Source organism: Gymnoscopelus braueri, assembly GCF_963280865.1.
Source record: "Gymnoscopelus braueri genome assembly, chromosome: 7".
Lineage (NCBI taxonomy): Eukaryota > Metazoa > Chordata > Actinopteri > Myctophiformes > Myctophidae > Gymnoscopelus > Gymnoscopelus braueri.
This window is the reverse complement of record NC_137608.1, coordinates 19,202,377-19,216,997: the sequence shown is the minus strand read 5'-3', so window position 1 is coordinate 19,216,997 and position 14,621 is coordinate 19,202,377.

The window sequence follows — 14,621 nt, the reverse complement described above, 5'->3', positions numbered from 1 at the left end:
AATCATGTTTAACCAGTGAGTGCTCAATCGTGTTCCACGTCCACTTCCCCTTTGAGCTGTCAAGGGATCATTCAGCAATTTGAATACTTTATGGGGGGGGACAGGGTGTAGTGCAGAGTCTTGGGACATTTTTTTTTAAAGTTCAAGAGCCGTGCATTTTTTTTTATTACTACAGCTTTAGAGTAGATCCAGGAAGTTGAGTTTGATCGCAGACCTTAGAGACCTCAGTCTCCAAAATCATTAGTCAGAGCTTGACAGACTCCAAGAACAGTGTGTGAAAACCAAGCCAGTCTCACACTCGCATGTATGAGCTGGTAATGTATAAGTGTGTGTGTGTGTGTGTGTGCATGCGTGTGTGTGTTTGTGTGTGCTCAGTGTGCTGCGTCGTTCACCAGGCTGGGGGTTGTGTGCCAAAGCTCCTTGGAAAATGTGCTCATTGCCTGACAAAACCACAAGCTGGAAATGAATGAGCTCTTCTTTTTTTCTTTTTCTTACATTGCCATAAAGCGCTAAAACAAGGGCCGATATGTCATCCTCCATTTTGTCACTGGTTTACAATGAACAGCTCTTGGACTAGGGAACCACGGTCCATTATTCTTGGAGCGTCGTCTTCTCCTGGAACATGTCAGCTTCTTGACCAGTGCCTTTGAGGTACATGCTCTAATTGCCTTATCTCTCCCATTATGGTTTTTCGCCAAAGCTACTGAACGTTATGCAACTATACAGTACAACATGAAACATGCACAAAACCTTTCCATCACGTTTAGGAGTTGCTGATCGATTGGCTTCAAAGCGCTCCGAGGGGATCGCTAATTCAAGTTCAAGCTTTCTTCACCCATCCAAAACCCCCCCCCCCACCACCACCACCACCACCCAACAACTTGCTATCAGTTTCCTGCACTGTCAGGAAATGACTAATGTCATGTTACACTGTACAGTAGGCCATGGTCTTCATCCATGAAGTCTCTGTGATGGATAGCAAAACAAAAGAAGCTTTTAGTGAGATTCAAACACTTAAAAATGGCTAGACCATTATTAACGTGTTCTTTCAGGTCTATCACATGGCCGGGGGAGGGCTGGGGAGGGCCATGCTAAAACAAGAGATTACAAGAAATCTTCTACATGTGCTCAAATATAAAATGGAAATAATATTGTCACCCAGACACGTTATCAGAATTAATTGATGTGTTGGTTAAGTGGTAAAACACCTGCAACCACGATGATGTAAATAAGGCTCATGCTGAATATTTGTATTTAGTGAATCAAAAAAGAATTGTGAACATACTGAAAACAAGAGTCTAAGCTGCTATGGGCCTTGACACACAGAGTTAGTTAAGAACTAACAGCGACTGCTACGATCACTTCGCGTCATCTCATATCTCCGGCAAAAGTTGCACTAGAACACACTGCAAAGATAGCTGACGGTCAGCTGATGCCCGATATCTGCGGGGCTGTATTCTGAATGACGGAATATCTAGCAGAGCTAGAACTCCAAAGCGGAGATTACGAGGGCCATTTCTCAGTATCACAATGCAAAGAACAGACTTGCATCCTTGGGAAGAATAGGTTCTCGTCAAGTTGACATGGGGAGAACTGTCATGACTTCTGTTAATATTATTGGCTCATATTATGATAAATGTCTTGGCGAATATGTGAATGAATAATGTTAAAGTAATACATTTTATTCAAACATATGCCGGACACACAGATGACTGAATGAATGTGTTGTGAATGAATCACATACATCTTCTTTACAAACTACAGATATTAATAGATATTGTCATTCTTAGAGACCTGCCTCTGTCGGGGGCTATAGATTTCGTCTGGAGTTGTATGAAGCTCTTTTCAACTACTTAGGCGTACTTTTCGGACGGACGCACACACACACACACACACACACACACACACACACACACACACACACACACACACACACACACACACACACACACACACACACACACACACACACACACACACACACACACACACACACACACACACACACACACACACACACACACACACACACACACACACACACACACACACACACACACACACACACACACTCTCTGCAGGCCATATTGCAGCAGTTTTTCATTTCCCTGAGTTCAGTGCCTTAAGTTATTGAAGTGATGTAATAGTAGCAGGGTGGCAGTTAGGATGATAACATAAGTGTGCCTTCAGAGTTGACTCGCCCTTTGGTGTGCCTTGGGCACAAAAGGTTTGAATACCATTGGTCTAGAGAAGACCCTTAGGCTGCTGAACCGCATCTGAGGGATAAAGTGCACCAGGCTTCCTGTTCCATGTTCACATAGGACTGAAAGTCTGACCACAGAATCCAAGCTCCCTGGTACTTACAGCTGGCTACTGCCACCGCCAGACAAACTTATTGACCTTGACATTGCTTTTGAAAAGTGTGCGCCCGCTCCCCAGTTATTGCTTATTTCCTCACATCATTTAACACCTCGCATGCACCTGGGGTTACCAGACATGGCCTTCTCAGTTACACTTGGCCAGGTTAAGTCTCTCCACTCCACTGTGCGCTCTCAAACTGCACAGTTGTTTTATTTCCTCCTGCGAAGGATTAAGTTATATGAGGACTGTCAGCATCTCTTTGATACGAGTCCACCACACAGTGGAAGTCAACAGGAATGATTTCAGCATGTGCCTAATCATTTAGCCACTGCAAGCAAACTGGAGCTACTTTGTAGCGCTCGAACCCGGATCAGCTTTTCTGAATTAGAGCTTTGGCTCAGGGGGAGTTGCCATGGTGATAATGCATTATGCACTGAGTTACAATTCAAAGGACGTACCGCGTAACCTTTTCAAAGATGATATCAAAAAGTTCTTTTTGATTTAATGTTTCAGTAGTATATTATGTCACAATAACCATTCCAAATAAATGTGTTTTTTGACAACTTCTCTATTTTTATTCGTGAGTGTCTGCCCTCAACACTGGTGCCAAAATGATGCAGGCACTCGGTGGAAGTGCTTTTGTACCAGACATTTAGTCGTAAAGGCAATTAACCCATTAATACCTGGAACGCATCTGTGTAACTTTAGATTTCTTTGGCTATTCAAAAATAGCAGATCTACAAGCTCATAGCGCGGCACTCGGTGCCGCGCTATGAGCTTGTAGATCTGCTATTTTTGAAAAATCTTGAAAAAAAATGTTTTAGATTTTTTTCAAAAAACTGTTCACTACTGTTGTATCCTACTGGCTCACCTGCCAGTGAGGAGCCCCCACCAGGAGGACGTAGAGCCTTTGTCCTACTCCTCCCGCCCAACATTCCCTGCTGACAGGTGCCGTCCCAGCCCGTAGGAGCACGTGCAGTTACATATGTCACCCTCCTCGCCCCGGCTTCCCTCCCTCAAACACGGGCCAACTGTGTTCGTATAGACTCTCGACAGAGCTGCATTCACCGCCGTGGATTCGAACCTCCAGGCTCCATGGTGGTGGACAGACACATTACCACTGGACCACCCGAGTGCCCTACAGCGGTGTTACAGCAGTGTTGTACACTTTAAATGGCCATAACACAGTGACCATTGCTCTGATCAGCGCAATATAGGACTAGAATTGAACGCCCTGAAAATATAGTTTTGACATTTTTGAGTACTTTAAGTATATCTTTTTATGCCAATACTTTACTTTTTCTCAAGTAATATTTTGTATACATGACTTTTAATATAACAAAGTGTTTTTATAGTGGTATTGCTATTTTACTTAAGTGGGAAATACATCTGAGGGGCGGAGGTGAGTCACTGCTCCTCCTCCCCTTCTCCTTTTTCCAAGGTGTCTTCCTAAAACACATCTCTGTGCTTTGTTTTCCGTTCTACTTTCTCTCATCTTGTTGTTTGGGAGGCAGCTGCTCCATAGCCTCACCAGTCAATCCCCAGATGGACAAGGACGCCCATTAGTTATGCTGTGAGCTGACTCCAAAAAGGGAAACATTCAATGATAAAGTTATTTTCCGTACTGAACAGCCCTTTACTTACCAATAAAGTTCTTGACCCCCCCCAGGAGACTGCGGAGAGCACAGAATATGGAAAACAAACACTCTGACAGAGAAAAACCTTTAAATGTTCTGTGTCGTGATGACAGACTGGATAAGAGGCCCATGCACTCACACTTGAAACCCAGACCAGAATTGATTGACGGAATTATTTAAAACTTAACTTAACTCAACATGAATGAGAATTTTACTTATTTTATCATACTTTTTAATTATATGAATTTATCATGTATTTATATATTTATTTAATTCAATGTTTTAAAATACTTTCATGCATGCGCAAATAATTAATCTCTGCAACAATGATTTGCAAAAGACTCTTCATCAGCTGTCTTCAAACATGGCAATACAATGAAGGATTTATCTATTTTAAATTGCTTTCTACTTCCTTTGCTTAAAGGAGGAGTTCACCCAAAAAATGACCTATTTTATATCAATTGCACACCCCATGAATCCTTGAATTCATGGATTTATTTTTGTTTTTGTCGCATTCCTAAGCCAACAATTTGATGACCGTGTGCATTTCCGGTAGGAGACACAAAGAATGAACTTTGTGTCTCCTACCGGATACATTAGTCGGTAGGAGACGGGAATCAAATTATTAGCTTAGGAATGCAACAAAAACAAAAACAAATCCATGAATTCAAGGCTTCATGAGGTGTGCAATTGATAGAAAATATGTAATTTTTTGGGTGAACTACTCCTTTAATTTAAAAGCTGTTTTGGGGGTAAACTCCACAGTCAAGCAAAACATAACGTCTGTTCTTACACAACCAGCTAGCCATAGTGGTCTCATCAAATATGACACATGCTGTTTAATGTACCAACACAGCTTCCCCTTTTTTTTCCATTGTAACAAGCAATGCTGGCCTTGTGGAAATCAGCTGGAAAGTAGCCAAATTCATGGAAAGTCCCTTCAGGGCACCTCTCCTCACGGCACAGCATCAGCTTCTGTTTAGCCCTCAACAAGACAATGTGTGCTGCAAAACAAAATGTGTACTGTGTCTGTTCAAAGCACTGTCGCAGGTCTCGCGAGAGCATCGAATGGCTCACTCCATCTCAATAAAGTCAGAGCTAAATTCTCCCCTTGGGAGCAATATGCTGTGGCATTAACCAATCACAGACAAACTTCACCGCCTGCAAATTCCCATTCACCCAGAAGAAAAGCTGGACTCGTGCAAGCGAGGGTTTGCTGGGGTCAGAAATATGAGACGGGCTTGGCTTTTGTCTTTCCAGCATTGTGTAACACAAGATGGTGGGAGACTAAAAAACTATTTGCATGTGAAGCATTAAAATTAATATGCGTTTCCTGCTTCCATTAGCACTGCATATTTTGCCAAAGAGTAAATATGATCCCAACTGTCTTCTCTCGCTCTCCTTCTAGCCTATCTTGCTATGTTTGTATAGGCTACTTTTCTTATACTCGCTCCTCTCAAAAGAATATCTTTAATGCCTCCCAAAGGTGCCAACTGGTTGCACTCAAAGTTCTTTATACCTTTTTCACAGACGCCATTTTGACATGATATAGCAGGGTAAACACATGTTACCAATTATACTAATTAAGGGTCCATTGCATTTAAGTCAAGTCATCTTTATTTATATAGCAAAACAACAGCAGTTGACCGACAGTGCTTTCCAATGAAGGATGACTAGATGGTTCAGGTCAAACAGAGTCAGGGTGCCCTTATTTTTGCATGCATGCTGGCTCACTGAAAAGGCTCTGCTATGGTAAATGGAATGGAACCTTAATTAGCATCATTGGTAACACACAGGTGTTTGCCCCTACTATTTCATGTCAATGTGGCTACCGTAAACAAATACTATAAGAAATGTGAGGGCCAATCAACATTGAAATACTTAAATAAATATGCACTTGCTTTACATTAAGTTATAACTAAATAAAAAAAACTTCTGAATGTTACAGATCGGTAGGGTCACAGTGGTTTCACAAATGATTATGTCATCATCACTCCAGAGCTAATTATACGGGAGGGATGACATTAAAATGATTCAAGAGACAGAGAAGAATTGCCCTGGAAATCTTACTTACTTTCCAGACTGTGGCATTACGTTTTCATCTTCGGCGTTCCATATTTTTCTCTTTTAAAATAAATCAAACGTGCACCTGGGATGATTCTTCTAGAAACTCCCATTTCTGATGCGTTCAATCCTCAGTTGCTTGCCTCTATACTGGTTATTAGAGTGACTGTTTTTGCTATCATTGGACGGCCAAAAAAAAAAGTGCGCATGCCAGAATAAAAAACTGTGTTTCTCCCAGCAGTGACGTATAACTTATTTAGGTTTTGAAGAAGTGCTGAGGAGATGTCTGAGAGATTACTTTATGTAGACAGGAGATTGGAACCATGAAGCACATCTATCTATCAGGCCCTGGCAGTGAGTCAAACTGACCCTGGAAAAATACGCGGGGGCCTCCCGAGTGTTCCATGCTGGAGCGTTGCATCTGAAACCATGCCAACCCCCTGCCTCAGCTCCCCTGGAGCTGCTTGATTGGCTGACAGAAATGATGTAGTGATTCTTTCCCCCAACACTACAGTGATTCCTCCTCTCCATTTCTCAGATCTCTCCATTGGTCCCCCGTGGCACAGGTGAGATAAGTCCTTCTCGTCTTTCTTGGGAAATGTACACACACACCTTATTTAATGGGTTAATGAAAACCTTCTGTCAGCGCCATGCTCTGTCCTGTCACTTCGGCAAGGTTGTAATTCAATGTAAAGCATTTAATAGTGTAGGATCAAGGGAGAGGACTAGACTATATATATACATGAAAAAATATATCCATGTATATACAGTAGAGAGAGAAAGAGAGAGAGAGAGATAGAGAGATTACCTGAGCTTTTGTCAAGGGCCAGGGGCCGGGGTATCAAGGTTCGAGCCACAGACAAGAGCTGATGCAGCTATGCCCGTGGCATTTGAATAATGAGAGCAATGATGAATGCCCAGTTGATCATTGTTTTTTACCACATAACTGTAGCCTTATTTATTAACAATGAGACAACACTTAAGACAATGAGAAAATAGCATTTGATCAACACTTTAACGTAATAGATTAACACTACTGTCAACAAAGAACTGCCTCGGTGAACTAAATGTTAGCCCCGCTGGGATTCCCCGAACCGTGTGGGGAGGGAGTTGGCTGAAATCCTAGCAGGTGCTGCTGGCCCGCCACACTACTTAAAGAGATATGTCAACAATATGGCGCATGCGTATGTATTTGATTATTATTAATGGACACATGAACACTTGGTTTTCATTTCTTCTTGTTCTTTATATGACATTCCACAGTAGACAACTGAAGCTAGTGAAGTTAAGGGATGCACTATAAACACTTTGTCATTGATGCCGACCGCTGTTGCCTTCTCGTGTTTGTGTATGACCTAGTGACACATGGCTATAAGATGTTGGCCCGTTTGAAGTGGAGGGGTGTTTTTCCATGTCCTTAACTGAGATTACTGCCTCTGGACCTGGAATCCGTTGCACATCTGTAAGCCAGCGGAAATACCAAAATCTTGCATGCCTCTTTGATTGTTACATTCGAGATATCATGTGCGCTACCAGCTCCGCTGCTGCAAACCATTAGGCTCAGTAACTGGTCGCTTGTAAAATACGTTTGGAAATCCTGGAGACGAGGGAAAAGGGGAGAAGATGAGGATTCCACATGGCTATCCTAGGAGATGATAAACAAAGGGAGAAGGTGATACACTCTAAGTGATATATCGAGCACATGTGGGATCTTGGAGAGAAAAAAGAAGAATGAAAAAAAGAAGGAAAGAACAAAAAACGAGTCAGAAAGGGAGACGGTAGGGCGGCTTCTCTCTACTGATTTATTCCAAGCTTTGGGGCTTGTGTATCCGAGAACAAGATTAGTTCAGTAGATCACATCACCCTACATCCTTTACAGATTTTCCTCCCATCCCATCTCTCCCCACCCTATAGTCTCTTCATATAGCCAATGGGGGGGGGGGGGGGGGGGTGGAGAACACTTGTTAAACCTCAACTCTCAGACAGACAGAGAGGTCGGCAATGGCCCATTGCCCTGCGGAAAAGAGACTTCCAGGATGCCGAACGAAAACCTCCAGCAGCGATTAATGCACTCCTTTATATATGTTCCAATCTAGATTCCAGATCCCTTCGGCTTTTATGGCTTCGCAGGCATTCCTCTCACTATTGTAGCCCCCTTTGCACGGAAATAGCTGCATCATACTTGCCAGGCTGATGATTTGAAGTAGCCGCCCCATTTAGCCATATGCTTGAGTTATGCCGTGTCGTACAACAGTGCCGCGAGCGGAAAATAGCCGAAGTACAAGCTCACAACGCGTTGCGGGTGCGAAGCGCTGTGAGCTTGCAGATCGGCTTTTTCCGGCGCACAGGACTGTCGTACGAGGAAGTATAAATTGGGCTATATGAGGCAGCTGGCCTCTCAGAAAGGATCAGATCTGGGCAGGTCATCAGCGAGCCCACATCAAGGAGCTAAAGCACTTCAAATCCTCTGCGTTAACTTTTACAGCAAGTGTTTATGCAAGGTCATGCACATTGACTTGCACCTTTCTTTTATGTGGGGTTGCGGGACATATGTGTCAGACCAAAATGTATCTTCTATCTAGAGGTCCAGCAGCCCCTGTAGCTATAGGCTGCATGTTTTAAACATATCTCATATGCATTCAGCAATCACTGTGCTTGTATACTTTATTTTGGTGATCTATGTCTATATCACTCTCACAGCTTCGGCCATATAGGCCTGTTATACATAAACATAGACTTTGCATTCGTTTGCTCTATCTCTGGATTAATTAAAATGTTACAGAACATATCTGAATAACTGAGCCAGTGTTGACTAAACGTCACTCCACAGTTAATAAGTCACAGACTTTGAATTTAGCTCATTAATCAAACTTGTCTCCAGATACCATTTTTGGCTAAACATGCCAGACCAACGGCATGGAAGTTTGATTCCTGGGGAGACACCAAGTTTCTCTTTTTGGCCTCAAGCTAAAAATGTTTGAGAGGGTATTATGAATTAAATGAAATGTAAGCACATACATTACAATGTAATGTATGTGCTTACATATGTATAATATAGCATATGTAATGATTACATATTAACATAGCTCCTAAATTTCCGGTTTCAGTGCAGAATATTTGGTGCTTATGTACTACATACTGTACAGCAATACATTGCAAATTTTAATTTCTTTTTTATTAGCAGGTTCTTAATATTTTTGTGTTGTTAATTTTGTCATAATTTTATATCTTGTCAACTAAGTTAAGCATAAGGCAAAAACAATAATTGAATAAATCATATGCATGTGTTGTTGTGAATGTAAAAGCGTCATTTAAAAAAAAAGAGAAAGAAATCATGATCAAACCTTTGGAGAAACTCTTTATCATGGAAAATCGGCATGCTGATTTTTCAGAAGTTTGACTCTGGCTCCACGCTTGAGGTATAAGCCAAATGAAATGCTTGCGGGTAAAATGTGTTATATTGATAAGCAATGTAAAGAAAATGCCACTAATGTTTTCACTGTCCAGTTGGATGTTTAGCAAGCAAATTCTTTTTACGACCCTACTTAACCTCCACAAAAGGAATCATGGCAATTGGCAGTGATTTGTGGCCTGCTTCCGCCCAACACCCAGCCCTTGAGTGATTCAGTGGCCTGTCTCGCCTGCATGTAGCCAGTCACCATTGTTTACGCAGGGGCTTGTGGACACTGCTCGACTAGTCATGGCCTGGCCTGGCCTGGCCTGGCCTGGCTGGGGTCACCAAACCCCTGAACCTGTCCCAGCTGGGATCATGGGTGGAGGTAGCTGTCTGGAGGAGCTACAATGTATCACATCTCCAGGAAGGTTGCTGACCGAGTGAGAGAGGAGGGCATCTTCCCCTCTCCAGCAGAGCCACAAGAAACACCCACCAGGGGAACACACACACACACACACACACACACACAGCTCAGAGGGAGAGCAGTGGGTAAATAAAACTTCTAGGGTTAACACACACACACACACACACATATATTTAAATATATATACAAGTAAGACGCGCGAACGCTGGAAGCGAACGCAGCTCGAAAATATTGTGTATTTACGGACTTGTAATCCGTGTTATTTCACCGTGATGGGGAGAGAACATTGACATTGTGTGTGTGTGTGTGTGTGTGTGTGTGTGTGTGTGTGTGTGTGTGTGTGTGTGTGTGTGTGTGTGTGTGTGTGTGTGTGTGTGTCTGCAAACAGGCAGTGCACGCACGTGAGTCACATGGGGGCGCGAGCCAATGAGAGCGCGGCTGTACACAGACACACGCACAACCCAAGCACAGTTACATAGTAAGCTCCACTTGGTCGGAGCGTTCCGATAAATAAATATACATATACATATACATACATATATGACTATTCTATCGCTATTTTTGAAACTTTGCTTTGCACACACACACTAGATTCAGGAAATACACACATGCACTGCAAAATTGAATGCATTAAATGCACACGTTTTACATACAGTACACAGTCAATGCACTGATCTTAACATCTCCTTAATATACAAATCCAAAGCTGAACTAATCATAGTGCAGCTATCCAATGACCAATGTGATGTGTAGCTTATCTCTCGTTTACAGCCATGAGTGCAGGTTAGGCGCATGTACGCTTGCACTTGGTTGTGTTGTGTGTTGTGTACACTACACACACTCGCCTGTATGTATACTGTGTATATATACGTATATATTTGTGTGTATGAGACTCAGCCCGGCTGATGAGGTTTGAGACTAACCCTCTCCATTTCAGGCACACTCCCATTTGTCTCCTTGTGGATTACCTTGGTGGGCCTATGTGGACTTATGGCTGCTCGAGAATTTGTAAGCCTAGACGACAGTGTGTTCGGGGGAGGTTTAGAGACGTCAGCGAGCTTTTAGATGACCTCGGGTTTCAAACAATGTAAGATATCCCGTGGGACAATGCTCTCCACAGGTCACGAAACAATAAAGGCCACTTTCTTGTTACAAAACTGGCATTAAGACAAATTGAACGATGCAGTACTAAGACGTCTGAGGAACAACATCTGTGATTTTCTGCAAATTAGTTTCATGTAACATCTGATATACACAAAAAATGATACGACGCCAGTACAGTAACAAAGAAACATACTGTAAATCAGTGAGAGAAGATTTAACGATGAAAAAGTAAAACGCATATCCACTTACACCCCTATACTTCGTTGACAGGTGTCCCCCAGGAGTCTATACTAGGTCCAGGGTTGCCAGATATGCTTAATATAATTTCCCCACAAGATTTTATTTGAAAATAGCCGATCTACAAGCTCACAACGCGTTGTGAGCTTGTAGATCTGCTATTTTCAAATAGCTGATGTATATGTTAAAGTGCTCATGTGGCCCATAGTAGCTTCTTTTGGGCTGGTTTTCCTAGACCTGGTTGCTTGTTTCTCTCACAGAATCTGGCAACACTGACTAGGTCTCCTACTTTTCTCCCCCCTCTATAATCTCTTTGCCGAAAACAGCCGATCTTCGAGCTCAAAACTTGTCGCAGTGGCTCTACATGGCATGTCTATACGTCCCATAACACTCAATCCTCTTGACAAGAGGAAGTGCCTAATTCAGGTGCAATGAAGGACCTGGAAATTAACTAGGACATCCACCTGGCTGGGGAGTTTTCATGAATGTAGCGAGCGAGGGAGAGGGTCAAACAGAGAAGGACAGAGGAGGATCTGAAGACATGACAGAGCTGATAGAGAGAGCAGAGAGGATGAGACACAGAGAGCAAGTGGGAGCAAGACAATGAAAGAAGGGAGGGAGGGAGGTAGGGGGAGAGAGAGAGAGAGAGAGAAAAGAGAGAGAGAGAGAGAGAGAGCGCAAGGGAGATGGGGATAGAGAGAGAGGCGGGTTATGTCTGGTTGCGATTAGTTCATCTCTTTGCCCAGCTTGTGAGGGGCCTGGACTGCTGGCTTCAGCGGATGATTTGACTGTCAAGGGCCCCTGCTGGTCCCACCAGGGTGTCCCCCTAGAAAGTATTTGTGTTAGAGGGAAGGGAAGAATCCTGGATAACCCCTATTCATCCCCCGACTCACTCACACACACACACACACACACACACACACACACAGCAACATGTGCACATACAACACATACACACATACAAACACCACCTCCCCTTAGATCTTAGCTCATCTCTGTGGTCCTTGTAGACATGCATGTTTGGCTCTGCTGGAGTGGAGGCTGGCCTTTGGAGGAGCGAGGGTGAAGGCGTCGGGCGGGGGCAGTGATGATTTTCATACACATTAGCACACGCAGGGATACGTTCGTTTTGATGAGGAAGAACCGCCTCCTTTTGTCACTAAAGACGGGGGGGAAACAAACCCATTCAAAATGGTCCGAACACGTGTACAAAGTATTTGGCCAGTTTGCTAGCAAATGTAAATTCAACTTGATGACTATAAGGGGGTGCGATCATCTATCATACCCTTCACAGCTAAGGCGTACCGTGTTGCCTGGTGCTCCCTGGGTCCGCCGTGTCGGAGCTCGGTGTGCGTTGAGCCCCTGAGTGATGGCTGGGCGGGTCATCGTCAAGCTGCGAGAGACCCACGCCACGTCCAGGCCCACAGATTGGCGCTTTAAGGCGATGGGAGGGTGTGTGTGTGTGTGTGTGGGGGGGGGGGGGGGGTGGTCCACGTGTTTATGAGGACTTGGCTCACAGGAGACCACCCTGCCACCACGATATCAAGTAATGCCACTAACTTTCTTTACAGAGGGCAAAGCCCACCTCACGCCCCTCGTTTATTTGTTACAATCCTGTGGGAAGGGACGAGGAGGGGAGCGGCCGCGGCCCGGGGATAGAAAGAGAGCGTCTCAGTGAAGTATGGAGTGTGTGAAATACACAGTCCTCCACAGCTCTCTCCTCTCTGCCTCCAGTGTAATTAGGAATGTGGTTCTTTGCGTATCCCTCTAAAAATACATTATCACACGGGCACTCGAGGTTGCCTGAGGCTATCCAAAACGAGGCCCACGCGATTGGATACCGTAATTTGTTTATCACAAACCCTTAGCCTTATTCATTCACAAAAGGATTTACCTGAACTCTAGCAGATTTGGCCCGATAGGTGAGGATTCAGCAAAAATAGGCCAATATTCAACATTCAACGGAAATAGCAGATCTACAAGCTTGTATAGTAGATCAGCTATTTTTGCTACTTGACATATAACAAAGTAAATAGATTATCAGTGCCATCAAAGAGGAACTGTTGCAGTGAACGGAATGGCAGCCTCGCTGGGATTTCACCACGGGAAGGAGTTGGCTGAGGGAACCTCGGAAGATGAGAATCAAACCTGTCTGTGACCTTCTTGTTGCAGGACGGCGCGTCAGACAGGGACAGGAAGTCTCCACATTGTAACAAATCGTTTCAGCCGGCATCTAAAAAGATCCTATTTGTGGCGGCCAATCAGAAAGAGGCATAATGTCTTCCAGAAACTCTCTGTCGTTTGAGGTTTTTGTTCAAAGCTTCTCAACAAGCTACAGTGAAACAATAAACTGAAGTGATAAATGTTATTATGCTACTATTCGAAGAGCTTTTGTAGTTCTCGATAAAAGGGGCGATGGCCGAGAGAGAGAGAGAGAGAGCCAGAGTCTCCATATGACAGGCGGTCACTTGCGTCACCAATACCTCCGGAGAGTCCCCGTTGTTACAAGCTCCCCAAGTCAAGCGTGACGGGACCAGAACCGCTTAACCGTCCTCTTAAAACATATGGGGCCTTTTAGGATCCGTCCAAGCTGTTACACGCACTTTGCTTTTCTCATCAGCTCACTCAATTTCGGAGGAAGTGGATGGCTTTGTCGTTCTCTGCGGCCCAGTATTATTCTTTAACCTTTTTTCCCCCCCCCCAAACAATACCACAACATGTCCTAATGTGATGTGAAAAATAAAAAGATATATATAAAAAATGTCTCAAATTGGACCGTTAAAATGAATTACCTCAACTCCAGCCCTTTGTTGCCGAAGGTAAGGCCCGTTGCAGATACTTAGCAGTAATGGTAAAAGAATGTGGATAGGCCCACTTTAAATGGAGCCATCAGCATGGCACTGCGAGAGGGGGGAAAGGGAAAGGGTTTTTATGATTTCCCTTTGAAAAATTGATTCCAATTTATAAGGGGTCCTGCAAGGGTGTCGTATACAGTTCCCCCTCTTAATACTAAATCTTTCAGGCAGAAGCTTTTAAAACTTCAAATGCTGCTAGATCTACTTACACATGTCATGCTATAGCCTATATAGCCCCCTTCCTGTTCGCCCGGGCAGCTGAAAGGCAAACGTGTGTTTCATGGATGTGAGGTTTTTCCAGCGAGAAAACAGAGGAGCAGCCCATAGTAAAAAGAGTACACATGATGTCTGGCTTTCCCATCAATCCTTGTGGACAGGCCAGGGACTTCTCAGGTGGCTGTAAGCTGGTCCTGTCCTCTCCAGAGTCGACAAGTGGCTGATTGCTATACACGCCAAGCTACGACTTCCGGGTTTGTCGCAGCTGTGATGAGCAAAATGACTTCTTTCACCATGACATTTTATACTGTATTTCTTTCTCTGCCAAA